Source organism: Notamacropus eugenii, chromosome 6 (assembly GCF_028372415.1).
Source record: "Notamacropus eugenii isolate mMacEug1 chromosome 6, mMacEug1.pri_v2, whole genome shotgun sequence".
In the NCBI taxonomy this organism is placed as follows: domain Eukaryota; kingdom Metazoa; phylum Chordata; class Mammalia; order Diprotodontia; family Macropodidae; genus Notamacropus; species Notamacropus eugenii.
In genome coordinates, this window is record NC_092877.1 from 236,072,096 (window position 1) to 236,098,901 (window position 26,806).

Below are 26,806 nucleotides of genomic sequence, written 5' to 3' on the forward strand. Positions count from 1 at the left end.
GTCCCCAGTAGTTAGGAGTTCTCCTAATAACCCCTTTGTATTTTAAAATTTGGAAGTATAAAATCACTTTTTTTTGTTTTTGTTTTGTTGTTATTTTTGTTGAGTTCTCCTTGATGTATTAGCCTACTTATTTGTCCACATGACTTTCATTACAATTTTATTTGCTAGTATAAGAAAATCCTTTGGTATTTTAATTTGTATTTTATTAAATATGTAAATTAATTTGGAAATTATTCTCATTTTAGCAATATTAATCTAACATCCATGAACACTGAAAAGTTCCATTATTAAGGTATTTTAAAAATTTTAGTCAGCATAATTTTATAGCTGTACTCAGATCCTATATATTTCTAGTTAGATTAATACTCAATTTTTTTTATTTTTGCTGTTATTATGAATGGCATTTTTAATTTTAATTTTTTTTATCTTTGCTAGTAAATAAAATTGAAGGTTACTTTGTGAATTGATTATGTATCCCATGGCCATTACAGTCTGTTGATTTTGATGGTGTAACAGCAAGGGCCCCAACATACACAGGAGGGCCTGCTGTACAAGTTCTTAGATCTGCTTTTTTAAAAGGAAAGCAACTTTTGAGAGGTCAACAATCTCTTTAATCAAGGACATATATCATTCACTTAGTTCAGGGGAAAAGTCAACACCCTGAACTTCAGAGAAAATACAGAGATACAAAGATCACAGACACGGCTTTCAAATGTTTGACCACATACAATACTTATATCACAGATAAACAGATACATCCAACTGTCTGACCATAAAGACACATAATGACCAGAGAGAGAAGCACCATCATCTAGATTTTCAAAACCAGAGGGCTGCTTAGTGACTGCCCAGAGTCTCCCCTAGCCAAACAAACATTTCCAATGAGTAAGCCCCAAAACAATACCTCACCTCAGAGTATATATACACTTTTCAGATCCAGAGGGCATCACAACCTTTAATAACCAATGCCTCATTAGAAATTAACAAAAGGTGTGGGCTTTCCAACAAAAAAGAAAAACTCAATTTTAATTCCTACTTTATTTCTTCTGGTACTGCTACTAATCTTTCTTTTACAAAGGTGTTTTGTTTTGGTTTTTTTAGTACAAATGAATTGACATATTACATATTTTTCTTCACCTTTCTTTTTATTATTATATAATGACCTCCATTCACTCCCTCGGTTCTCTCCCAGGTCATCACTTCCACTATCCACTCTTTCTTCTTTTTCCTGTCTCATCCCTTGGTGAACCAGTTCACCTCTATACCGTCCAATTCTCGAGGCCCTGCCTCTCTTATTATATTGATTATTGCACCTTCCAAGGCTTTGCTTTTAGCAATACCCACCATTCACTACTTTCACTCCTATGTATATGCTACCTAATATGAAGATGGAGCATACTACCTGACTGTTTTGACTGGATCCATACAAATTCATTTTACACAAGCTCCACCGGGCATTCACTGTTGATAGGCAATCCTATTATACCTACCTTACCAATTTACTGCCCCACTCTCTACAAGTAATGGTAAAATTTTTTCAACCCTCCTCGAACTTTCCAAGCCTTCCCCCTTTGCTAACCCTTTTAGCTGATAACAATGAATTATGTCTTACAGAAAAAACAATGAGGACCTTTGCCATGACCTCCTCCCTTTTTTCCTTCATCTTCCTCATCTCATATCACTCAAATGCCTTTTGCAACTATCTCCTTCTTTACCTTTTATCCTTCTTTACCACCGTCTCATGTGAAAACGTGATCTTCCTCCTTCCTAAGGCTGATTCTACTTGTTCATGTGAACAAGATTGGGGATGTGAATGGTCACTGCACTTCCAGGGGTGGTACATTCCATCCTGTCTCCTCAAGGAGAAAAGACTGCCCCTTCTGTATTCCCTATTTTATCATTTAATTTAAATATCTCCTTATCCACTAGCTTTTCCTCCATAGCCTATAAGCATACCCACATGTTCTCCATCTTGCAAAAAACAAACAAAAAAGGATCCTTCATTTGATCCGTCTAATCTTATTATCATCTTATATTTCTAGCTCCATGTGGCTAAATTCCTTGAAAAGGCAATTGTACCTTCACACTCTCTATCCTCCCTTTTCTTAACCCCTTAAAATTTGTCTTTCCACCTCATCATTTTACTGAGCTCATGTTCTCCAGGTTACTAATCTCTTAATTGCCATATTCAGGGTCCCTTTCTCAATCCTCATTCTCCTTGACCTCTCTACAGCATTAGATACTGTAGAGAACACACTCTTCTCCTTGATATTCTCTTTTCTGTAGGTTTTCAGGATACCACAGGTTCTCCTCCTATTTCTGACCATTTCTCAATCTCTTTTGCTGGATGCGTATCCAGATCAAGTCCTCTAACCAAAGGTGTCACTCAGGACTCTGTCCCTGCACCCTGTCCTCTTTGCTCTAGTAAGTACTTCATTTGGTAATCTCTTCAACTCTCATGGTTTTAATTACCACTGCTATGCTGATGAATCTCAATTCTACCTATCCTGCCCTAATGTCTCTGCTGACTCATATGCCTTTTGTACATCTCAAACTGGATGTCTAGTAGACATCCTAAATTCAAACATGTCCAAAACCAAATTCATTATCTTTTCCCTAACTCCCCTACCCTACCCCACACCCCACCCTCCACTCCACTTCTAACTTCCTTATTACTATAGAAGGCACCATTCTCTCAGTTCCCCAGGCTCAAAGTCTCAATGTTACCCTCAACTCTTTCACTCTCCCATATCCAATCTTTGATCAGGGCCTGTCAATTTCATCTTTGCAACATCCCTGGAATTGTCTTTCCACTCTTGTCTGACACTGTTACCACTGTGGTGCAGGGCCTCCACCTCATGCCTGGACTACTCAATACCTTGATGGGAGTAGCTTTTCTGGCTTCCTGAAAGTCCCAACTAAAATCCCATCCTCTACAGGAAGCTTTTCCTACCCCTCTTAATTCTAATGTCTTCCCTCTTTTAATTATTGGTTCTCTATCCTGTATATAGCTTGTTTGCACATTTTTTACTAGTTGTCTCCCTCAGAAGTTTGTGAGCTGCTTACAGGCATGGACAATCTTTTCTTCTTTTTGTATTTCCAGTACTTAGCACAATACTTAACACACAATGGGAAAAATATCAGCTACTATTGATTACTTTGATTTTTATATTGATTATAGGATTAGGCTCCCTTCTTTAAGAAGAGCTAGCACTGAACTAAACCAGGCTAACAGCTAGTCTATAAGTTACCTATAGATTTGGTGAAAAGATTGAGAACACTTTTAGTAAGAGATAATTTAAAGAATAAAATAATCATAGGAGGATACGGCTTTTCAAAAGGCTAAATTTCCCTTTTTAGCAGAAAGCAAAGTTGACCAGAGGCCAACTGGTGGCTGGAAGAAGGTTAACCAGAAGTTGATATTTTTTCCAGTCTTAATAAATAAGTCACTTTTTCCTTGAGCTAATGTCTAAGTTGAATAATGACCCTACTAGCAAAGAGTGGAGGGTGGAGGTGGTGACTGCTAACCACTGACAAGTTCCTTTTCCCCAGTACAAATTCTGGTTACGAAAGATAACACCTGGAGGAAAAGATATCTGGAATTGGATTAAGAAAGTCTGGGAGAAGCTAACTTGTCAGCTGACCTGCTTGTCCAAATTATGTTCAAAACAAGTTTCTGTCATATTTTTAGTCCTCTTTTTTTTGGTTATAAAAACCATCTCTCTTAATCACTCTTAGTCTCTGACCACTCTGAAGCCAGGAGGGTCCAGAAGAGAGGAAGAACACAAGCCTGTGAGTCTCTGACCTTTAAGGAGTCAGGTGACCTGGTTTGATAGCTTTGCAAATTAAATCTTGCATGGTTCATCGACTTTGTTCTCAGTTTATTTTTAGTTCAGATAATCAATTTTAACAATAGTAGGTGCTTAATAAATGTTTATTGCCTGACTAATGCCCTTATTTGTCATTTTTACTTTTTTCTAACTTGATTTTGATTTTATCAGGTATCAATCATTACTGCTACTCATGCTTTTACTTAATGTGCAGTCAACTATATATTTCACTCAGTCTTAAATCTTACTATACATTATTCTGTTAAGTATGATTTTTATTGGCAACTGATTGATGAGTTTTTTTCTTGATCATCTCTGTATCTATTTTCATTTATTTAAGAGAATTATCATTCACCTTTGTCATTATAAGTTATAAGATATTGATACATTTCTTATAATTTCTTGTTCTTCATATTCAATGGAGAGAATGAGATCTGAGAACTTAAGCAAATATTCAGTTCTTTTGTGATAATAGTCATATGTTATAATGGAAAACATTTGGCCTTGAATTCAGGAGGTCTTGGAGTAAGTCCTGGGAATAGTAATTATGAGTTGTGTAAGTAAGAGCCTCAATTTCCTCATTTACAAAATTTATAATGCCTTACGGAGAAGAATGCTAAACAGTAGTTAATATGAAAAAAGCTCTGTTGTTCTTTTTTGTTTGATTTGTTTTTAACAGACTTTTATCTCTATATGAACAAATGGTATAGAATAGGAAGTAAAAAATATGTGCTACCATAAATTCAACAAATATTAAATAGTTACTATATACAAAGTTGTGTTAGGCACTGGATTAGAATTGTTTGTTTTGTTTTCTTTTGTTTTTAAAGACATCCATCCCTGACCTCAAGCAACTTGCATTGCACAAGGTGGGATGCAACATGTACCACAGAGATGAAAATATAAAAGTTACTTTGGAAGAGAGAGAATGCTACCAGTATGGGTACATGAGGCAACATTTCAAGCAGCAGTGGGCAGCTATGTGGAGCTATGAAGAAAACCAAGTATTTTTAGAAGGGGAAGTGAGGAAGTCAAATATTTCAGGTATCTAGCATAATCCATGCAAAGTCATAGAGATGGGAGATTATATGTCAACTTCAAGGCAAAGTGTGTTGGCTGGTTTGACTGAAACATATATAGCATGAAGGTGACCAACACGAAATAAACTTGGAAAAGCAGGTAGAAAACAAGATAGAGGGCTCTGTTAATAGGTATATCATGTCAAGAAATCAGGAAGTAACAATCACATTGTGCTCTGCCCTAGTTTGACTCCACTTATAATATTGTATTCGTTTCTACTTGACATATTTTGGAAGAATCATGAGCAAGTCAAATCAGATTAAGTTGACAAGAGTGGTCGAGGCTTTCAAAATCAGGCCTTAAGAAACTTTCTTTGGAGAAATAGGGTATGAGAAACATGAAGAAGTGATACTGGAAATGAGATGAATGAGGACTGTCTTCAGCTGTTTGAAGAGGAAATATCTTATTCTCAGAGGGTATATAAATGGAACCAAGAGATGCAAGGTTACAGAAAAACAAGGAAGAAATGTCTAGCAATTAGAATTCTTCAAAAGCCGAATGAGTTGCTTTGGGATGGAATGAATTATCCATAATTGTATATATTTAAACAAATGCTTATTGAAAACTTTGTGTCTGGTTATATCTGTATGCATATATATCTAAGCAAATATGGAGGAGAGAGTGTAAGAAAGGATTCAGGCAAGGGTTGGACTAGATTGACTCTTTCAACTTTCTATAACTCTCTTATTCAGTTCTATGTATGCTATAAACTATAAAATCTTACATAGATGATTAAGGAGAAAACAAGATCTCATACAATTTATCTGTAACCTAGAACTCAAGTGTGGGCATTTACATAAGATTCTACTCATTCATGGAGAGAAGGATCACTTGTCTGATGCTGTGTGACTGTAACAGGGGATGGAGCTAGCAAAAGCTAGGGACAAACAGGGTTAAGGCTCCCCCTCTCACCTCTCCCCAACTCCCATGAGATAGAAGTCCCTGGAAGAAGAAAGGAATTCTGGTGAAAGGTTGTCATGTAGAAGAGTCTCTTCCCTCCCTTCACTTTCTCCTCTTCCATTTCTGTCCACTCTATGCTCGTTTCCTTCTCTCTCTACCTCTTTTCTCCTCTCTACAATCATCTCATTCCCAGCTAGAAAACTCATTTATTCTGTGTGTATGTTCTGGTATATTCTAATCTGTATAATTGCTCTGATTTCCATTTGCTATCCTCTTGGATAAATAGTTTCATTTGCTATTCATTATTGTGATGATCTTTAGGTAACTAATATTTGGTAGAAAGAGTCAAACCTTTAGAAAAAGTTTGGGACACCCATTCCCCAGTAAGGGATAGTGACTTGAATCTAAAAATTGTTCCCCGTAAATCAGTATTTATATCCTGTTTCTTCTCTCTAAATGTAGATGAATGGGTCAGTCTCAAGGCCTCAGTCTCCTGCTCCTTTCCCAAAAAGAATCAGTCTCACCTGAGAAAAGATAGATGAGATTCCAAAGATGTCAATGCACTCCCCCTTCCAAGCCTCATTTAAATAATCCCAGGTAGACAAATACATAATTTGCAAAGGCAGTACACACCCACTACCTACCTACTTTACAACGAAGATGGCGGAAAAAAGGAATTTTACCTTTAACCTGGCAAACTCTAAAACAGTTGTGTAGATAACGAAATTAGTTTTCCTCAGTTCTTTTCCAAAAATGGTTCACAATGAATTGGCTTACTTGTTTTATTAGATTTACTAATTCATGCTAAAAGCACTTGAATAAAGGTTTTTTATTAATGTTGAAGGACTCATCAATACAACGGAGGGAAATGAACTAGTCTTAAGAGCATATCAGACTTCATTCAACTCTATGGCTCCAATTTCTCTCTCTCTCTCTCTCTCTCTCTCTCTCTCTCTGCTATTTGACTTAGGGTTCTCCATTTAAAATTTCTTGGCCTCAGTTTCCTCATATATGAAGTGAAGGGGATTGAATTAAATGATTTCTAAGATCCCTTCCAGCTCTCCAAGTCTAAGAGCTTCCTACAATGACAAGCATGGGCTTCTATTCTCTACCTATCTTTACAGAAGGCAGGGAATCACTTCCCCTAACTGCAAGCATTCTGTCAAACTTCCATATGAAGGGCATGAAGAAGTAGAAATGTTCTCCCTTTATTCTTTATTGTTCTGGAAATGTGAATAGCACATTATCTGGAGGTTTTTGTTTTTTATTTTTTTTTTTGCTCTCTGTATGCAATAAATTCCTTTTAACCAAGGCATTAACAACTTTAATGTTCTGTAGATATTCCACATTCCTAAATTATCTTTTCCCTCCGTTTACCCATGTACTTTTCTGTTTCAGTAAAAACAAATCACATTAGTTGTCAGTGCTCAGTTGCATCCAGGGAGCTGTGGGCATTGTATCTGAAACAAGTGCTTGTGTTCTGAACATATTCTTAATTGCTTTCCCTACCAGGTCAGGGTTTGTTTACATATTTATTTTTTTCCCTCTTGCCCCTGAGAATTTTTTAGAAATATATCTAACTTGAAGTTTATTCCAAATGCTCTTTAGTACTAAGGCTGGTTAGAAGCTAAAATGACATAAGGTTGACAAAATCAGTTTTTCTTCTTTAATAGGTAAAAAGTATGCCTTTTTCAAAATATTATCGTTTTACATTTTCCAGTTTTTCCCCTATCTTTCCATTTAATATCAATTCTTCCCACCCTACATAATCACAATTATAAAGTATGCTGGGGTTGTAGCCGGTAAGATTAATTATATTTTATTTATTCATTCATATTACATAGATAACCAACTTAATGACTTGTTTCTCCATGTGACTTTAGAAGTATCTTCTGTCTGTGCAGCTGCAATATATATACATGTTATTTGTAAGTGAAGGAGGCTGTGGCAAAGAATATTACACAATGCCAAAGGTATTTTCCCAAACAGCTAATTATAAATTGTCCTGCTGAGAGAAGACCCCTCAAAATATTTTCCAAAATACATGTCCCCTTCTTTCCTTATGCTCTTAACCACATAACCCAACTACTAGGACCAAGTTTATCCTTGATGTTAAATTAAATTCACTGTATCTCCAAAATAGGGTGGAGATGATTTTGGCTTCAGTTACAAGGGTGTAACTAGCATACTGATGATTTCCATGTGTTAAAACATGGGTGAAAGCTGCTTTTCAAGTCTAACATTATTATTAAGTATAACGTGCATGAGAACATTGTTCTCAAGTTGATGTAAGCTGTTAGGGTGATTAATCTTCATTTAAAAGCTACATTTCTATTTCTTTAAATTGCTGAAAAATGTTCTAATACTTCACATTTTCAGCAAATTTAAACCAAAAAATATTAGTTTACAAAAAGTCTTTTCATCTTATTTCATTTTTACAGCAACTCAATGCGAGGATCAGATTTGAGTAAACTGATATTCAGTGCTACATTCTTTGCTAAGAATCTGCAAATATTGTTTCATGAAACCACTTTTCATTAAAGTAAGTAGGATTCAATATTGAGTTCATGAAGAACTTCACCATTTACACACTGTCAAGTCAAGATGCAGGCAAAATGTCACACTTATCCCAATCACCCAAAGTGTTACTTTTTAAAAGTACATTCAGGGAGGATTGAAAATGGTCCCAGTGATTCTTTGTAATCAGGGTAAAAGAGTATTGCATTTATAAATCCCAGTAAATAAATCATATTCTCCTTCTAAAAGAGAGACACCTTTAAGAAAATCAGGGAGGAACCTAAGAATTCATTGGAAAAACATTCCAAAGATTTTAACAACCAACTGAAACTGTAATAGGCGAATGACCATTTCTCTGGTCTAGGCTAAAGAGGTCATTTTATTTTTCACTTTTTTTTTTCAGTTTTCCAAGAATTTTTGATGAAGAATTTTTTTCCTTGACCATCTACATTTTAATTTTTCTAATTATTATTTTCTACTGTATTAATCTTTCTCTTTAAGCCATTTATTACCTTCTGTTTGGATATTCAAGTGTATTAAATCAACCCCCAAACCAACCAAATATTTAAAATATGTTCACTACATTACTGTTATCCATTAATTTTTTTTATTGACCATTATTTTTTTTTTAGTAAGTGCTTCTGATGACATTTCTGGATGACTTTTTTGTATATTCTGTACATTAGCAAATGGAGAATAGAAATCGCAGGAAAAGATCAGGGTTTTCAGAGGATACAATCTTTGCCTCTATTGCTATAAAGTATTAACTCATTCTTCCAGTGTTTCCTAGGAACCCAATGACAAATAAACCTTTCTGAATTGTTAAAGGCAGAGGGTTTCACTATAACAGGGAAAATTAGATATGTATTTCAGTTTAATTTAAATTTAAATATGCCTATTATATATAGTGTGATTAAATAATGTAGGACATACACAAATAAAAAAGACATAGCCCTGATCATCATGAGATTTATTTAATACTTATCCTAGCGGGGCCTATGGCATATACATCTATCCAATGCAAAAGAGAATATGTATATAAGAGAGGTACAAAGAAAGTGCTATATGAGGTTCAAGTGTGGAAATGGTCATTTCTAATTGGGAGGTAGGGTATAGGAAAGAGAAATCTTCATGGCAGAAAATAGTATTTAAATTGATTCTTATAGTATGAGTAGGATTGCAACTGATTGTAACCAACTGCAATGAGCAGAAATGATTGCTCTCTTAGGAATCCTGAGCATGTGGAAAGATGTGAAAAAATGAGCAAAGGTGAGAAAACATAGGACAAAGACAGTGGGATGTTAGTAACACTACTTATGTTTATTGGCCCTCATCAGCTGAAAATAGAAGTTAAAAGGAAAAGGTTTTAAGGTCTTATATAAAACCATGGTTCATCCTAACCCAGAATACAGAGGGCAGTTCAAGTCACAGAAACAAGAAAGACAATGAAGTGCTAGAAAATGTTTGGAGACAGCTGGGTATTAATTGATTCTTGAAGATTCCAATGCTGAACATACTAAAATTGATAATGAATAGAGAAGGCACATAATATTAGAACTAGAAGGGACCTTGTTTTATAAGAGAAGAAACTGAAGCTGAGGGCATACTAAAAAAAAATGTAACCATTCTGAGCATCATCTATTTAAATTGATTTAGGAATTAATATGTATTTTCTGAACTAATAAAAGGAATAAACCATGTAATTATCATGTTTATATAATTCTTTCAGTTACATATTTGAAATGATTTTCTTCTAAGGGGCTTAAATATTTCTTCACACCATTGGTTTAGAGTTTTATAACTTGGAGTGCATTAACTTCTCAGATACATGGATAACTATATGTAACTATAATTGGTTTCCTTTGTAATCCCATGTTATGTACTGTAAAACATAATTTTGATAAAAAGGTCCATAGGTTTCACAAAATTGCCAAGGGGGGCATGAAATAAAAAATATTAACAATCCTTGTGCAGAACCTAGTTCAGCTTCTAGCATATAGTAGCTACTAAATAAATATATGTTGAATAAATTACTTGTCCTACCATCTTACTTCCTTCATTATGATAACGTATGTCACAGAGCATTGTAGTATACTGGAAAAGTCCCCTGGCTTGTGAATCAGAATACTAGGGTTTTGTTGAAAGTTTTGCCACTAATTAACTGTGTAACCTTGTATTTATTTATCCTCTCTAGACTTCAGTCATATCTGCTCATGAGAAATAAATGTACTTGAAGACAAATATGGTTTCTTCTTATATTTTCAACATAAACTGGACTATTTCCATGTTAAAATTTTTATTTATTTATTTTTAGTTTTCGACATTCATTTCCACGAGATTTTGAGTTCTAAATTTTCTCCCTCTCTCCCCTCCCCCTAGCCCCCCAAAATGCATTCTGATTGCCTCTTCCCCAATCTGCCCCTCTCTTCAATCACACTCCTCCCTTCCCTTATCGCCATTCTCTCTTTTCTTGTAGGGAAAGATAGATTTGTATACCCCATTACCTGTATTTCTTATTTCCCAGTTTCATGTAAAAACAATTCTCAACATTCATTCCTAAATCTTTGAGTTCAAAATTCTCTCCCTCCTTCTCTCTCCACTCATCCCCACTATGAAGGCAAGCAATTCAATATAGGCTATACATGTGTAGTTATGCAAAAGACTTCCATAATAGTCATGTTGTGAAAGACTAACTATATTTCCCTTCATCCTATCCTGTCCCCCATTTATTCTATTCGCTCTTTTATCCTTGTCCCTCTCTAAAAGTGTTTACTTCTAATTACTCTTTCTTTCTGTTTGCCCTCTGTTCTATCATCCCCCCCACATTCCACTTATCCCCTTCTCCCCTACTTTCCTGTCATGTAAGACAGATTTTAATATCAGATTGAGTGTGCATGTTATTCCCTTCTTAAGCCAAATATGATGAGAGTAAGCTTCATTTCTTCCCTCTTACCTCCTCTCTTTTCCCCTCCATTGTAAAAGCTTTTTCTTGCCTCTTTTATGAGGGATAATTTGCCTGATTCCATTTCTCCATTTCTCCTCCTAATATATTACTCTTTCACCCCTAAATTTTATATTTTTAGATATCATCCCTTCCTATTTAACTCACCCTGTGCCCTCTGTCTATAAGTATATAATCCCTCCAACTACCCAAATACTGAGAAAAGTATATTGAGTTACAAACATTATCTTTCCATGTAGGAATGTAAATACTTAAACTTTAGTAAGATCTTTATGATTTCTCTCCCCTGTTTACCTTTTCATGCTTCTCTTGATTTTTGTGTTTTAAAGTCAAATTTTCTATTCAGCTTTTTTCAGGTCTTTTCATCAAGGGTGCTAGAAAGTCCTCTATTTAATTGAATGACCATTTTTTCCTCTGAAATATTATACTCAGTTTTGCTAAGTAGGGTATTCTTGGTTTTAATCCTAGTTTCTTTGACTTCTGGAATATCATATTCCAAGTCCTTTGATCCCTTAGTGTAGAAGCAGCTAGATTTGTGTTATCCTGATTGTATTTCCAAAATAATCAAATTGTTTCTTTTTGGATGCTTGCAATATTTTCTCTTTCACCTGGGAACTCTGGAATCTGACTACAATATTCCTAGGAGGTTTTTTTTTTTTTTTTTTGGTATCTCAGGATGTGATTGGTGGATTCTTTCAATATTTATTTTACCCTCTGGTTCTAGAATATAAGGGGAGTTTTCCTTGATAATTTCATGAAAGATAATGTCTAGGATCCTTTTTTGATCATGGCTTTCAGGTAGTCCCATAATTTTTTAATTGTCTCTCCTGTATCTATTTTCTAGCTCAGTTGTTTTTCCAATGAGATTTTTCACATCGTCTTCTATTTTTCATTCTTTTCTTTTGTAATTTCTTGATTTCTCATAAAGTCATTAGCTTCCATCTGCTCCATTCTAATTTTTAAAGAACTATGTTCTTCAGTGAGCTTTTGAACCTCCTTTTCCATTTGACTAATTATGCTTTTTAAAGTATTTTTCCCTTCTTTGGCTTTTTGGATCTCTTTTGTCATTTGGGTGAGTCAATTTTTAAAGGTGTTATTTTCTTCAGCATTTTTTTTGAGTCTCCTTTAGCAAGCCGTTGAGTTGCTTTTCATGATTTTCTTGCATTGCTCTCACTTATCTTCCCAGTTTTTCCTCCACCTCTCTTAACTGATTTTCAAAATCTCTTTTGATCACTTTCATAGCCTGAGACCATCACAAATTTATTTTGGAGGTTTTAGATGAAGAAGCCTTGACTTTGGTGTCTTCCTCTAATGATATGTTTTGTTCTTATTCTAAAGGATGGAGAAAAATACCTGTTCACCTTCCATAGTCTTATTTTTTCCCCTTTCTTGGTCATTTTCCTAACCAGTTGCTTGACTTTTGAGTCCTTCATCAAGTGGAGGCTATACTCTAGGGACCTGTAAGTTCTCACTTCCTCCAAGATGGCACAATCAAGGGAGAGGACTTACTCCTCTCCTGTCTTGTGCTCTGGTCTGGGAGCAACCACAAGCTTTTCTGCCCAGGATCTCCACAACAGCCTCCAGCACCACCATGCCAGTGTTCTTCCTTACCCCAGGGTTGCCACTCAGGGCTGAGATTCAGATCAACTGCTTGATTCCCCAGGGTCTTTAGGCCTAAGGCTCCAAAACTGGACTCTGCAGCTGCCTGGGGATGGGGCTAGGGCACGACCCTGTTCTAGTTGAAAGAGCTTTCTCACTGACCTTTGAAGCTGTCTCTGGCATTTATGCGTTAAGGAATATGAGAAATGCAGCTGCTACTCATGATTCCATGCCCTGATACCTGCCTGTTCCAGTCCTGGTGCTGCTGGGTCATGCAGCCAAGGCTGGGCTGTTCTCTGTGGGCTATGCTGCACTTTGAGCCTGGTGCAATAGACCTTTCCTGTTGGCCTTTCAGGCTACCTTGTGTTGGAAATATCTTTCACTCTGTTGTTTTGTGGCTTTGGCTGCTCTAGAATTTTTTAGAGTTATTTTCACAGGTATTTTATGGACTTTGGGGGGAGAACTACAGCAGGTCAGACATTTTACTCCACCATCTTGGCTCTGCTCCATCCCCATTTTTTAAAAAGGACATTTGCTGCTGTTGTGGTGTTACTTGTTTATAGTTTAATAAGCCGGGGATGAATAATCAGCAGTATGGGTGATAGATTTAAGGAGTACTGTTCATAGTCACAAGGTGGTGGTAGGTCTTAACAAGATCTTAATGTGTTGTAATTGCATAATGATGGGATTAAATATCTTAAATAAATGCTACAGTTAATTTTGAGTCCCAGTCTGACTCTAATCATGCCCACTGCTTTGTAAAAACCAAAGTGGCACTATTTTGGTTGTTTTTTGGGGGGGGCTAGGAAATATTTTTGCCCTTTTGAGGTCTTCCACTATCATGCTAATTTTATCTATTAAGTAATAGATAAAATTATTTGAGTTGCTATCCATAAAATATATAAGTACTGAGGCTGCCCATGAATTTGATAAAGGTTGAATGCATTAAAAAAAATTTTGCTAATTTGTTTCAACATAACTTGAATTTGTATTTTATGGCACTCATCTTTTCTGTCTAGTTACTCAGAAATATTCCAATGAGTGGAAAAAAGGAAACTGATGAATGATAGGATTTTATGATTAAAATGGCATTTCTTTTATTTGTGTTTTATCTTAATTAGAAAAAAAATTCAAAGATCTGAGATTTTATTGGTAATGGGAATCTCTTCACCAATGCACATAAAAATCCCTCTACCCATTAATAGACAAACTTGCAGACCTCTCTACTCATTAGTAGACAGCCTAAGGCTTTTATGCTCTCCCCATGACAAACTCCTTGCTCTCTTCCTTTTAAAATTATTATGAATACTTTAGATTTATCTTTCTGAATATGCTGTATCTCCTTGGCAGAAGGTAAGGTATTGAGGACCAATACTATTTCTCTGTGTCCTTAATACCTAAAATAGAACCTCATGAAGACTATGTGTTTAGTGATTTTTAATTGAACTAAATTGTAAGTTACTATAGATACACTTTTTTTAATCATCACCTATTGATGAATCTCTGAAGACATAATTACTCAGACCCTGGATAAGATACATATCTTTCATAAGAAAGCAGATATTTAAATATTTGTTGTTTTTTTTTCCACTTGGGGCTTTTGTTCCTATAGATACTTTTAATCAATCAATTAATCATTTATTAAGCAGCTACTATATGTCATACTCTGGGGATACAAGGCAAAAGTGAAATCATCCATGCTCTGAATGAATTTGCATTCCATACATGGAGACAGCACAGACACATATAAGCATATAAAAAATAAATATAGGTCTGAACTGGTAGAGGGCAATTGCTCAGTGAGAATTTCCTAGGGGGGGGTAGAAACTACCTCTTCCTTCCTAAAAAAAAATAAAAGTAATATTTTTGAAGGGGTGGGGGGCTATCAGGAGAAAAATCTAGTGTCACCTCCACAAGACGCTGATACATCACTGTAGGTAGGAAATCTTGAGTGAGAGAAGCTAGGTCCAAATCCTACCCCTGACTGAACAAATCCCATTATCTCCTTGGGTCTCAGTTTCTTTTTCATCTGTAAGATAAGAAGGTTAGACTAAGTGGTTTCTGACAACCCTTCCACCTCTAGATTAATGGACCTATTGCCCTAGTGCTTATACTATGATGTTAAATCAACAGTTGAAAACATTGGAGTTTTTCAAAGCTGCCTTTAATGTTCTTCTAATCAGATTGGCTCATGAGGCTATTTTTGTGGGTTTTCATATAAAAATATACATGCATATATACTTATGCACACATATGTATATGTGCATATACATATATGAATGTACAGACATACATATACATATTTATACATATTATGTATTGTGTGTGTACATATACAACCCCTTTTGGTTGTGGGGTCCAAAATTAACCAGTCTTTTATATGATTTTGTTATACTGAAATTACCATGGGATTCTGGTGTATTTGACAAGTTTTATTATCAGGACTGATTTTTAATAAATCCTTTTTCAACTTCAGATTGACTTGAAAGTATTTGTATGAAAAGTAAGCTCTTTCATAGTGAATCTCTGACAGGTTTCTTTGATGAACATGATATGTTGATGTATTCAAGTTACTTTAAGGTCTTGTCAGATTGTTCTAACAATGAAACTGTACAAAATCAATGAGATGAAATAAAAGCAGTAATGTTTTTATTGGAAACAAGGAACTGTTTAAAATGTAGAAAGATCTGAGCAATAACACTTTAAGCCATGGACAGAAGGAAAAAAAATTCCTTGTTGAAAATTGGTAAGGGTCTGATACAAGTCACATTGCCCCAACACATACTAGTTTTACTTAATGTCACTCACTTCTAACAACCATCTCTAACATAAGGACATAATCACTGTTGCTACAGCAATATCTTTTACAATTCAAATCAAACAAATTCCCACCCTGTTGGGAAGAAGGATAGTAGAAGTAGAGCTTAAGCAAAGGAGAAAAATGAATCAGATTTCCACAGTTTTAGGCACGCCTTGAAGCTGTATTCATTCTAGAATTCATTAGCCCTCCAATGATATTTCAATAGAGTACGCTGAAGCAATAACTTACCAAACAATGCCCCAGAATCTGAAGGAATTAGCGTCATTCCACATTTAACTCAAGGCACTAGTAAATGTGCCTTTAACTTAAGATAGATTTTAGACACTAGGAAAGTCTAATGTAAGGAGCAATGTAAACTGACTCTTAATGTACACACAATGTACGGACTCTTTAATGTACACTTTAATGTCTGTGAGGGCAGGTGAGTTATGAGCCAACAAAATATTGTAATTTGCTTTCTATAGAGCCTGTAATAGTGCTGTATTCATAGGAATAATTAATATATACAATTTGAGAGTCACAGTCACAGTCATCTGTAATAATCAAGGCCAACACGAGCTACTACACTTGGAGAAAAGAGAAAGGCAGTACAACCCAATGCAAGGAAATGGGGGCAGGGGGATGTAGAGACATAGAGAGGGGTTCTACTGCTCGCTGCGGGTGGTAGTAAAGATGGCAATGATGGGCACTAATTATAGCTTTAGCACTTTGCACTTCAGTTTAATGCTTTAGAATTTCAATATATATTCTCACAACAACCTTGCAAGTTAGGTAATACAAGTATTCTTATCTCCATTTTATAAAAATGAAGTCATTTGTCCTGAGAAACCCTCACAGGGAATTGTCATAGGATTAAGATCCTGGAGAAACCTTAGTTATCTTATAACCTCCCCCCACCCCCTCATTTTATGAATGAGAGAAAATCAAGCTGTCTTTTTCAAGGTTACACAGAAGCAAAGATGAAAGAAGAAGCTAGAGCTCTTGGCTTCAGATCCATTGCTTTTTCTCCAATGTTATGCTGCCTCTAAATTTCACAGATTAACAAAAGGATTTACAGGCCCACACTGGTTTAATTTTTCGGAACTAAAATTTATTTATGTTGCATATAAGGTACAGCCAAGATAGGAAACAGCAGGGATAAAAAAAAAAAAACAAACCTCACATTAACTCTTTGCCCACTGTCATCTGTACAATAATAATGGCATACGTAACCAGTCTTTTTGACTATGAAGTATCACTTTACTTATGAAGAAAAAGTAATAATTGTGCTTGACAGAGAAAATAATAGAAGTACCTAGAATCCAAATGTAAATGTAATTGCCATACAATGCATGAAAGCAGAGAATCATTGTGTCCAGAATTCAAAACTTACCACTATTAATGACAGTAACTGATATTTATTTTTTAGATCAAACTTGGGATTGAATTAGTACTGGGAATGTTCATGAGAAACACCTTCTACAATTGCAGATTAGCCTCTTCTCTGAATCTTATGGCCCTAGAGAATTGCTTGGAGACACTAAGTGGTTAAGTGACTTGCCCAGAATCACAAAGTCAGTATATGTTAAAGGCAGGACTTGACCCCACATCTTCCTGATTTGAGAGACAGCTTTGTAATCATCATTATACCATATTCCCTCTTTCCCTAAAATCTTTCATTTTTTAATAGACCTCTGATTTTATCTTGCTAGGGAGTGCCCAGTTCCAATTTAGGACAGTTACCTTTTCTGCAATTAATAATCTTCAACAGTTCCCTAGGGTATTTGAATAGCTTGTCCAGGGTCACAAAGCCTCAGAAGTAGGATTTGAATCCAGGTTTTCTAAGACTGGCTTTCTATCCACTATGACATGCTTCCTCTCATATAAAGTGGCATTTAGACAGGAATTTAAAGCTTGTAGTCCTTTGAAGGCATTTCTGTTCCTTTCAACAATCCAATGAGATGAATGGTATCCCAGCTGAAGCAACTGAGACTCAGAGAATTCAGTGACTTGCTCATAGTCATACAGCTCATTGAAGCTGAGATCTGTAACACAGATCTTCTTATAAAACACCGCCAACATTTGAAACTTGGATTCCAGCTGTGGGATTTCAATATTGTATTCCTACATGTAAGAATTACATGATAGATAAGTCAAAAGAATACACAGTTATTACCAAGTAGTGTGGTATTTGCATATGATCTCTGTCTTCCTTCTAAGCAACTTTATGTAAAATAATTCATACCTAGCACATGCAAGTCTTAATACAAGCCATCATAAGAGGAGTGTGTGTGTGTGTGTGTGTGTGTGTGTTTGTATGTTGTCTAGTAAGGGGATGCCACAGATTATTAACTTTCTGCTTGAAGGAAATCTCCCATCCTCTGCTCCCTAAGTGTTAGCTTAGCAAACTATTTTGTTAGATCACAGCAGCACTTCAGGGATGGATGGACAAAATTCATGTTCCTGGAAAGCAATGTTTTCACCAGATAGTGACTGTCAACAAGGAAGATAAGGCTAGTTTTCTGACTGATCTTGAGATATAAACACTCAGCAGATAGTAAAATGACTTCTCTCTTCAGAAACATTCATATTTTTCCCTTTAGCTAGGTTGTCTATTTATATGCTGATGATTACTGTGTGAGGGAAGGAAAGTTTCACAATGGCTAACTGCTGGGGGGAAAAAGAATCCCATAGAAAGAGCTATGTCATACAGATCCTTTACAATATGGTCTAAATGACTTATGTTTTGCAACAAGAGTGAACAGTGATGATCCGAGGAACCTATTTATTATTTAAACCAGCTGTCAAAACAATTTTTCACTCATTTTTTGGGGGACCAAGAAGCTGAAAGTGTTTTTAAAAAAAAAATCTTTCTTCACTTGCCCATAACACTCTAAGAAAGAATAGAACGAGTTTATTAGTGCTATGTCTAGAATGATCAGCTTTGCCTTCTTCCTATGCATGACCTAACAATGTACAAGCCCCACCCACATTTAATTGTACTCTTTGGTTTATTTCTACGTCCAAATTAATTTACTTTCCAATTAAGTAGAAGCATATAGTCAAAAGGCATTGCTTTTTCTTTTCTTTAAGCTCTGTTTGGCTGGGGTTAAATCCTGAAATAAGTTTAATAGCTGGAGATAGAGAACATTGATTCTATCTTCAATCTACTATGGTTTTTGAGGAACTGAATGAGCAGAAGGTAAACCAGAGAGTTTCAATAGGACGGATGACTTTTAATAGGTTTTCTAACCCTGTGGTTGTGAAATCTCAAACAGTTGTTTAGAAATTGTTTCAATGCAAGCACGAACTCTGAGGTACTTAAGTGGGAGATTTTTTATTTTTTATTTGAATTTTCCTTTGAAGTGGCACTGAACACACACAGAATGTAAACAGGAGACATATGATGCCCAACTGTGCAGGTGATGAACTCAAGGGTGATCAAGGCAGACATAGAATTCATAAAAGGTCGACAACAGAAAAAGTTCATGTAACAAGGGAGAGATATTCCACCAGCAGTACTAGGGTTGTACTAGGAAAGTCCTTTTGGTCAAGGAGGTGGAGAATATGTGTGTCTGCCAGTATGGGTAAGCAGCCTGATCTTGGCCAAGGGGTGATGGTACTAAGGTCAAAACAGCTTGTCCATGAAGGGCATTGTCAAGGGCATCACTGGGCTCGGCACACACTTGATCTAAAAGTGTAACTACATGCTGTGAGCTATTAAAATGTAACCTCAAAAACAAACCAATAAATGAAGAATGAAGGCATGAAGTTCATCAATGGTCCCAGTAAGGCATCAGGGGGCTGCTGACTTGGCCTTTTTATAGACTGTGCTGGCACAGTGGCTGATATTTTGGGATTCTCTAGCAAACTACACACTCAGAAACTTAATGAGGAGCTGTCAGACTCAAGTCAAGGATTCAAAAACTGTCCTTTTTTTGGTAGTATTTCATATAAAACATGAAATCAAACTTTTTTCTTTAAAAAAGTATTTTTAGATAGAAAAAAATATATGCTCTATTTCCTTTAAAAAAAGAACAGGGATATTCAACAACATTTCAAGAGACCCTCACGCTCTGACCAGCAGTCATAGGGCAAGTATGTTAAGGCAAAGGCTCCTGGGCTTCTCTGCCTTGGCGACTGGTAAGGCCTTGGTCAGTGAGACAGCCTCTCCTTCATGGTGACCGAGCCATCTTCCATGCCAAAATGGACTCTTTCTGCCACGCGGATCAAGAAATCTATGTCCACGACTCCTGGTATCATTTTGATGGCCATGTTAACTTCACTCCATTGATGCACCCTGTCAAACTTGCAGTCCAGCAGAAAGTTTCCATTATCTGTCACCACAGGGCCAGTCTTGTGCTCAGTCATCCACAGTTCAGCCACTCCTCCAAATATCCAAGACAGGGCCATGGTCATAGGGACATAGGCCATGGGGATGACTTCAACGGGAATTCCCTTCACCCAGTGGTCACCAAGGGTTTTTGAATACTTCCGATAATCAGCAATAAAGATGAAACATTTGACATAGCCTGCTACAATCTTCTCCTGAGCCACCTTGGATGAGATTGAGGTCAGCATCTACTTGGTCAGCACCATCAATAGCATGATCAAGCGGTGGGGGCTGGTCCAGGTTACTTATGGGTAAGCCATTCTGAAGAATTAGTGGCCAGGTCTGAGAGGACAGGGGGATACAGACAATGTTCAGGTATTCTTGTTTCACTCTTTCAGTTATCCTTGGTACAGCACGGATGATGGGAGAATCGCTATAGATGCCCAGCACTTGATTATTCTTCATGTGGTTCTTCATAGCTGCAGGCCAACCAGATGCTTGGTCAGGGCAGCGGGTGTGGGAGGGAGCAGGAGCATGGGAGTGAGCATAGGAACTTAGATTATTAAAAAATATGATCACAAAACTTTCAGATTGTTTGAGAGTTGTTTCAATAGAGTTAGGTGCCCTAAGATGTTTTTTGGGGGAAATTATTCCAATATAATATGTTAACGTTCCTCTTCAATGTATTTATACAATTTCTAAATAGCTATCTCAGAGTCTAGGGAAAGTGATAAAACCCACTAACAGTGAATAGTCCTACTGAACCTCTTTGTGATTTCTTCATCATCTCAATGCAATCCCAGTCAAAACCTTAAGGAACTTTTTAAAATAATTGGACATAATCATGGGCAATGAGTAGCCCAAGCAGTAGAAAGAACACTCGGCTTAGAATCAGAAAGACTCATGTTCATGAGTTCAAATCTAGTCTCAGATACTTACTAGCTGTGTGACCCTGGGCTAGTCACTTAACCCTGTTTGCCTCAGTTCCTCAACTGCAAAATGAACTAGACAGGGAAATGGCAAACCACTTCAGTAACTTTGCCAAGAAAATCCCAAAATGGGGCCACAAAGAATTGGACATGATATTCAAGAACAAAGACATATAATCATAATGGATTTCATATGGAAAAGCAAGTAGGCAAAAATGCCAAGGGATATACTAATGAAAAAAGCTGACAAAATTGTCATACTTTCTCAGATTTTGAAACTGATAAGGTGGTTTTCATCAAAATTCAATTCTATTCAATTCAACTAACATGTTTTTAGTACTTTGCACTAAGAAAATAATCATCTTTGTCCTCAAGGGGCTCAAATTTTATTGAAAGCAAGCAATAAATGCACAGAAAATAAACATAGGTATCAAGAATACTTTCATTTCTCTTTGGGTTCAATCAGTTAATACACATATATTAAATGCTTACTATAATCTGGTTACTGTGCCAAGCAATTGTGAAACAAAGACACAAATAAGACCTTTCCCAGAGTCAAAAGGAAGGTTACATTCAACAGGGAAAGTCAACATGTACAATAAGTGAAATAACAAATATATAGAGAATATATCGAAAACAAATTAAAGGTCACTTGATATAAGGAAGCATGAACACCTGGGGGATCAGGAAAATTTTAACATGGAAAGTAACGTGTGAGCTGAGCTTCAATGGAAGTTAGAGATTCTAAGAAGTGGTTAAGAGGGAAATAAGGAGAGCCGGTTCAATGGCACGAAAGAAAACAGAAATTTCATGTGAGGGATGGTAAGAAAATCAACTAATTTACTGTAAGGCTGGAAAAGTAAGTTGGAATTAAGTTGTGAAGGGCTTTAAAGGCCAAAGAAAGGATTTTGCATTTGATTCTAGAAGCAAAAGAGAGCTGCTGGACATTATTAAACAGGGAACTGTAATGGTTATACTTGTGGTTCAGGAAATCACTCTGGCAACTGAGTGGGTACTAGAGTGGAGAGACTTGAAGTAAGGACGTCAGTTAAAACACGACAGTGAGGGAACCAAGATGGCAGAGGGTAGGCAGCAACTTGACTCAACTCTACCAACATTCCCCTCCAAACAACTTAAAAATAATTCTTGACATCATTGGAGGGATGGAACCAATAAAAGGTCAGACTGAGACATTGTTTCTAGACAAGTTCAACTTAGGAGGTTAGCAGGAGAAGTCTGTGACACCACGATCATGGCCTGGCATGGAACATCAACATAAGCAGTGGGTCTTTGTAGGCAACCACACCAACAGTGCCAGCAGCAGCAGCTTCAGGAAATCTGACCCCAGAGACAGTAAAGGGGTTGAAAAACTGGTCAGAAAGAGATTACAGGGGAACCCTTTGCTGGCACCAGGTATAGCTGGTGCTGATTGGCAACTCCATTGCCCATACACAATTCTGGGTCTCAATTCTAGGGTGGTAAGTCACAAGGGAGCAGGGGATCACTAGCACTTGTGGCTGCAGGAGGGCAGAATACTTGGTCACAGTTCCATGGCCAAGAAGAACTCTTGCACTTACAGCTTCAGGGGAGCAGGGGACATCCTAGGCAAAGACCAGAGTTGAGACCAAGAGAGCAGTAACCACCTCTGTGAACAGGTCAATCTCCCTTAGAAGTACCACAAACTTGCAGACCCCCAGGACTAGCTCCAAAAGCAGTAGCACAAAGAAGCCCTGAAGCTTGTGACAATGCCTCCCTACTCTCAGGTGAGCAAAATCAAGAAATACATTGGAAAAATCAAAAAACAACAAGAGCAAAAAAGGATTTGACCAAAAAAAGACCAAGATAAAAACTTTGAGGAAGGCAACAATTTGAAATAGTTACAACCAAAGCCTCAAACAAAAAAAACCTGCCCTTATGACATAAGCTTAACAAGAATTCCTGGGAGATTTAAAGAAAATGGTAAGAATAGTAGAGGAAAAATTGGGGAAAGTAATGACAGTAATGGAAGAAAATTATGAACACTGAATGAGCAGCTTGGTAAAAGAGGCACACAACAATATGAAAGAAAACGACATATTAAAAACAGAATTGGCTTAGTAAAAGAGGCATTCACTGAATAAAAGAACTCGAAAAGTAGAATTGGTCAAATGGACAAAAAGACACAAAAATTTAATGAGGAAAATAATTCCTTAAAAAGCAGAATTTGGCCAAATGGGGGAAAAAAGAGGTACCAAAATTTCCCTGAGGATAATAAATTTTTAAACATTACAATTGGGCAAGTAGAACCTAATGACTTCATGAGACATCAAGAAACAATAAGACAAAGTTAAAAGAGGGAAAAAAATAGTAGAAGAAAACATGAAACTGTTCACTGGAAAAACAACTGACCTGAAAACAGATCAAAGAAAAGTAAATTAAGAGGTATTGGACTACCTCAAAGCCATGATCACAGAAAGAATCTAGATATCATATTTCAAAATGTTTTGCAGGAAAACTGTCCCAATATCTTAGACTCAGAGAGTAAAATAGAAATTAAAAACTTCACAGACCACCTTCTGAAAGAGATTTCAAAATGAAATCCCAGGAATATTAGAAATAAATTCCAGAACATGCATGTCAAGGAGAAAATAGTTCAAGGAGCCAGAAAGAAACAATTCAAATATAATGGAGCCACAGTCAGAATCATACAAGATTTGGCAGCTTTCACATTAAAGGAGAGGAGGACTCAAATGGCTATTGTCCTTTATTTTCAGAGGATCAAAATGACATCACAATGATGAAGTGAAGTTTCAGTGTGTACGACTGTGACTGATCAGACCATTATGAGCTCAGAATGCTCTACCACAGGTTGGGCACATATAGTCTGTATGAATTTTGGGGGTGAATACTCCAAATTTGTGCATCCTATGTTTACTTTGTGCTGCCTCAATTCTACTTTGCTCATAACATAGCACCCTTTCTGATGAGGACACGCCATGCTGAGCGGTCCTGTGCCAGTGTCTCCCATGTTGCACAGTGAAGTGATAGAAGTACACTCTCAAGGTCTCTCTCGAGAACTTTGGATCTGACTGTGCAACATGGGAGGGCTCAAATATGATACCCCTGAAGGCAAGGAACTAGTATTACAATCAAGAATGACTTACACAGCAAAATTGAGTATCATCCTTTGGCAGGGGGAAGGGGTAAATGGAAATTTAATGAAACAGATGATCTTAAAACATTCTTTATGAACAGACCAGGTGAATAGAAAATTTGACATTTAAACATAAGATTCAAGAAATAAACATGAAAGAGAAATCATAAGAGACTCAATAAAATTAAAGTGTTTACCTTATTATATGAGAAGATAATATCTGTAATTCCTAAGAACTTTATAATTATTAGGGTAATTAAAAGCAGTCTGAATAGACAGATCACACGGTGTGAGTTGGTTTTGTTGTTGGTTTTGTTTAAAACAAATATGCAAAAACACTGTTACAATAATCCAGGCAAATGGTGACAAGAGTCTGAAATAGATCAGTGGGTTTGTGAATGGAGAGAAGGAGATGGATTAGAAAGATCTTGTGAGGGTAAAATAGCATGCTAAAATCCTCTAGACCCCTACTCAGTTCTTATGTTTTTGATAATCCTTGGCTTCCATGACAGCTTAGTTTTTGTTCAGAAATATTCTAAATGTCTCTGGTCTCACACTTTGTTCTTCAGGTAGTTCAAATTTTGGTCTATGGTTCTGACATTAACCCAAATAGTCTTGCCTCCATTAGCCTTCTTTTCCTTTCTAATAACTATGTACTCAGCGACCCACTTCCTGATCATCTTCTCGTGACCCTCCTCTGACGGAAGAAGACTAGATTTATCATTCTTACTTAGCACTGTTGTATGAAGAATATTAGATAATGCACCACAATGTGTCATTATGTAGGGTAGGGTTTGGTAGGGCAGGGTGGGGCAAGATTGGGCAGAGTTAAACTGAATAGGACAGGATGCTATATAGAAAGAAGTCTGAGGGAACGTAATAGCTAGGACTTTCACAATATCAATTGTTTGGTGTCTCTCTACACTTTGTCACATTGTATAAAGGCAACAGAAGAAAAGAGGACAAACACGAAGTCAATTACAAATGATTATAGATCATTTAGTCATAGATATAGAGTGGGAAGATTCTTATCGTACATCTAAGGAGAGGCCCTTCGCTTTATAGATGAAGAAAGGAGGCACAGGCAGTTAAAGAGGTTTTTCTACTTTGATAAACCAAATTCTATTTCTCAAGCAGAACTGCTTGTTTTTAAAAGTAAGTAGGAAAAAGGTAGAAATGGCAATCCAGATCCCAACAGGGATTTTCCACACTTTTCTTCAAGCATTTCCTTTAAGTCATATTATGACACCTGCTGATTAACAATTATCCAATAACCAATTAGAATTCACTATGTAATAAAAGCACACCTGAGATATCATTAAGATACATGCCTGGATTAGAACCTTTTGATGGTGGAGGAATATTGCATCAAATCACTTAACATTAAGTCAGGTGAAAAATAAACTACCTATCCAAAATCTTTTGAGACAGTGGGAGAGAATGGAACTTGTGCATTTCAATGAACTATCACCTTTCTGCTGATAAATACAAAAGCTCATAACTCCATATTACTATCATGCAAATGGGTGTGTCTCTAAAATCTTTGAGACCATTTCTAAAATTCAGAATACCTAGCAACAGCTAAGAGTTAATGGGTTTAAGTGGATAATCTCATTTCCTGGGTCCACAATAGCTGCACCTGTCGAGTGATTTATGTGGAGCAAGAGTAAATGTTTCATAAAACAAGATATATTTGTATTTTCTGTGGCCTTCAGTCACATTAACCTGATTTTCAGGGTCAGCTGCGTATGTGCTATCTCTAATTCTGTAGCTAGAGATTGTGGAACAAGACCAGTTGATAACTGCCAGCAGAGCCCTTTGAGGGCAAAAGGAAAAGGGATGGCAGAGTATGAGATGTTTAGATAGTGCCATGAAAGCAATGAATGTGAGGTTGGACAGACTTCAGGAGACAGAGGAAGACAGAAGGGCCTGGTGCTCTGTAGGCCATATGGAAGTGGACTCAACCAGAACAACCGATCAGTGACAAAATCATAAATTTTAATAAGAAGAATTAGCACCAGATTCAAATTGAAAAGAGAAATTTAAGAAGGAAATGTATTTTAATACAACTAGTGAATGTCTTGATGGATGAATTTGGCAGATAAATAAATAAATAACAATGCTAATTTGAAAACATCAACATCATTGTACCCTGGAAGGAGCAGGGAACATGGATTGTTTACTGCCTTTGCTTTGGTTACACAGAAGACACTTAAAGCATAAAGTGAGTACAGGCTCAATCATTAGACCAGTAATGACGCTTTTTTTCTTGACGTCTCTGACATTAACACTGGCTACACAAACTTCAAGGTAAAACATCAGGTCAGTAAAACTCTGCAGAGGCTACTGTTGACAATTCTAATAATGATGTACCATGTGGTATTGTTCATAAGGTCAAATGGCTTATAGGTAATGTGATGTGTGCTCCAAAATGAATCGGGTATGGTGTGTTGACATTTACAAAAGGTTAATTTTAGTAATGAAAGCAGCTTTGGAAGCTCTCCAACAATTTAGCCATTTAAAGGACAGTAAGAGCTAATTTGGTTATGGAAGAAAAGGTAATACTTAGTAGATCCTTGAAAAAAAGTACAAAACATGCCTGAAAATTTCTTTTGAAGGTCTAGTTGCTATGAAATTACATGAATAACAAAACATGTTTTCCATTTGGCCCTCTCATATGAGTGCCCACTCAAAACAAGTTGTACAATAGAAAACATAAATGT

The 26,806-nt window shown here is 36.5% G+C and overlaps 1 protein-coding gene and 1 pseudogene across 2 annotated transcripts in view; both read right to left on the minus strand.

Moving 5' to 3' along the window:
• The window catches only part of GPC5 (glypican 5), a 2,038,323-nt gene that overhangs the window by 901,445 nt on the left and 1,110,072 nt on the right, over positions 1–26,806 (minus strand). The gene's annotated exons all lie outside the window — the stretch shown is intronic.
• LOC140512771 (ribose-5-phosphate isomerase pseudogene) lies at positions 12,675–20,593 on the minus strand (annotated as a pseudogene).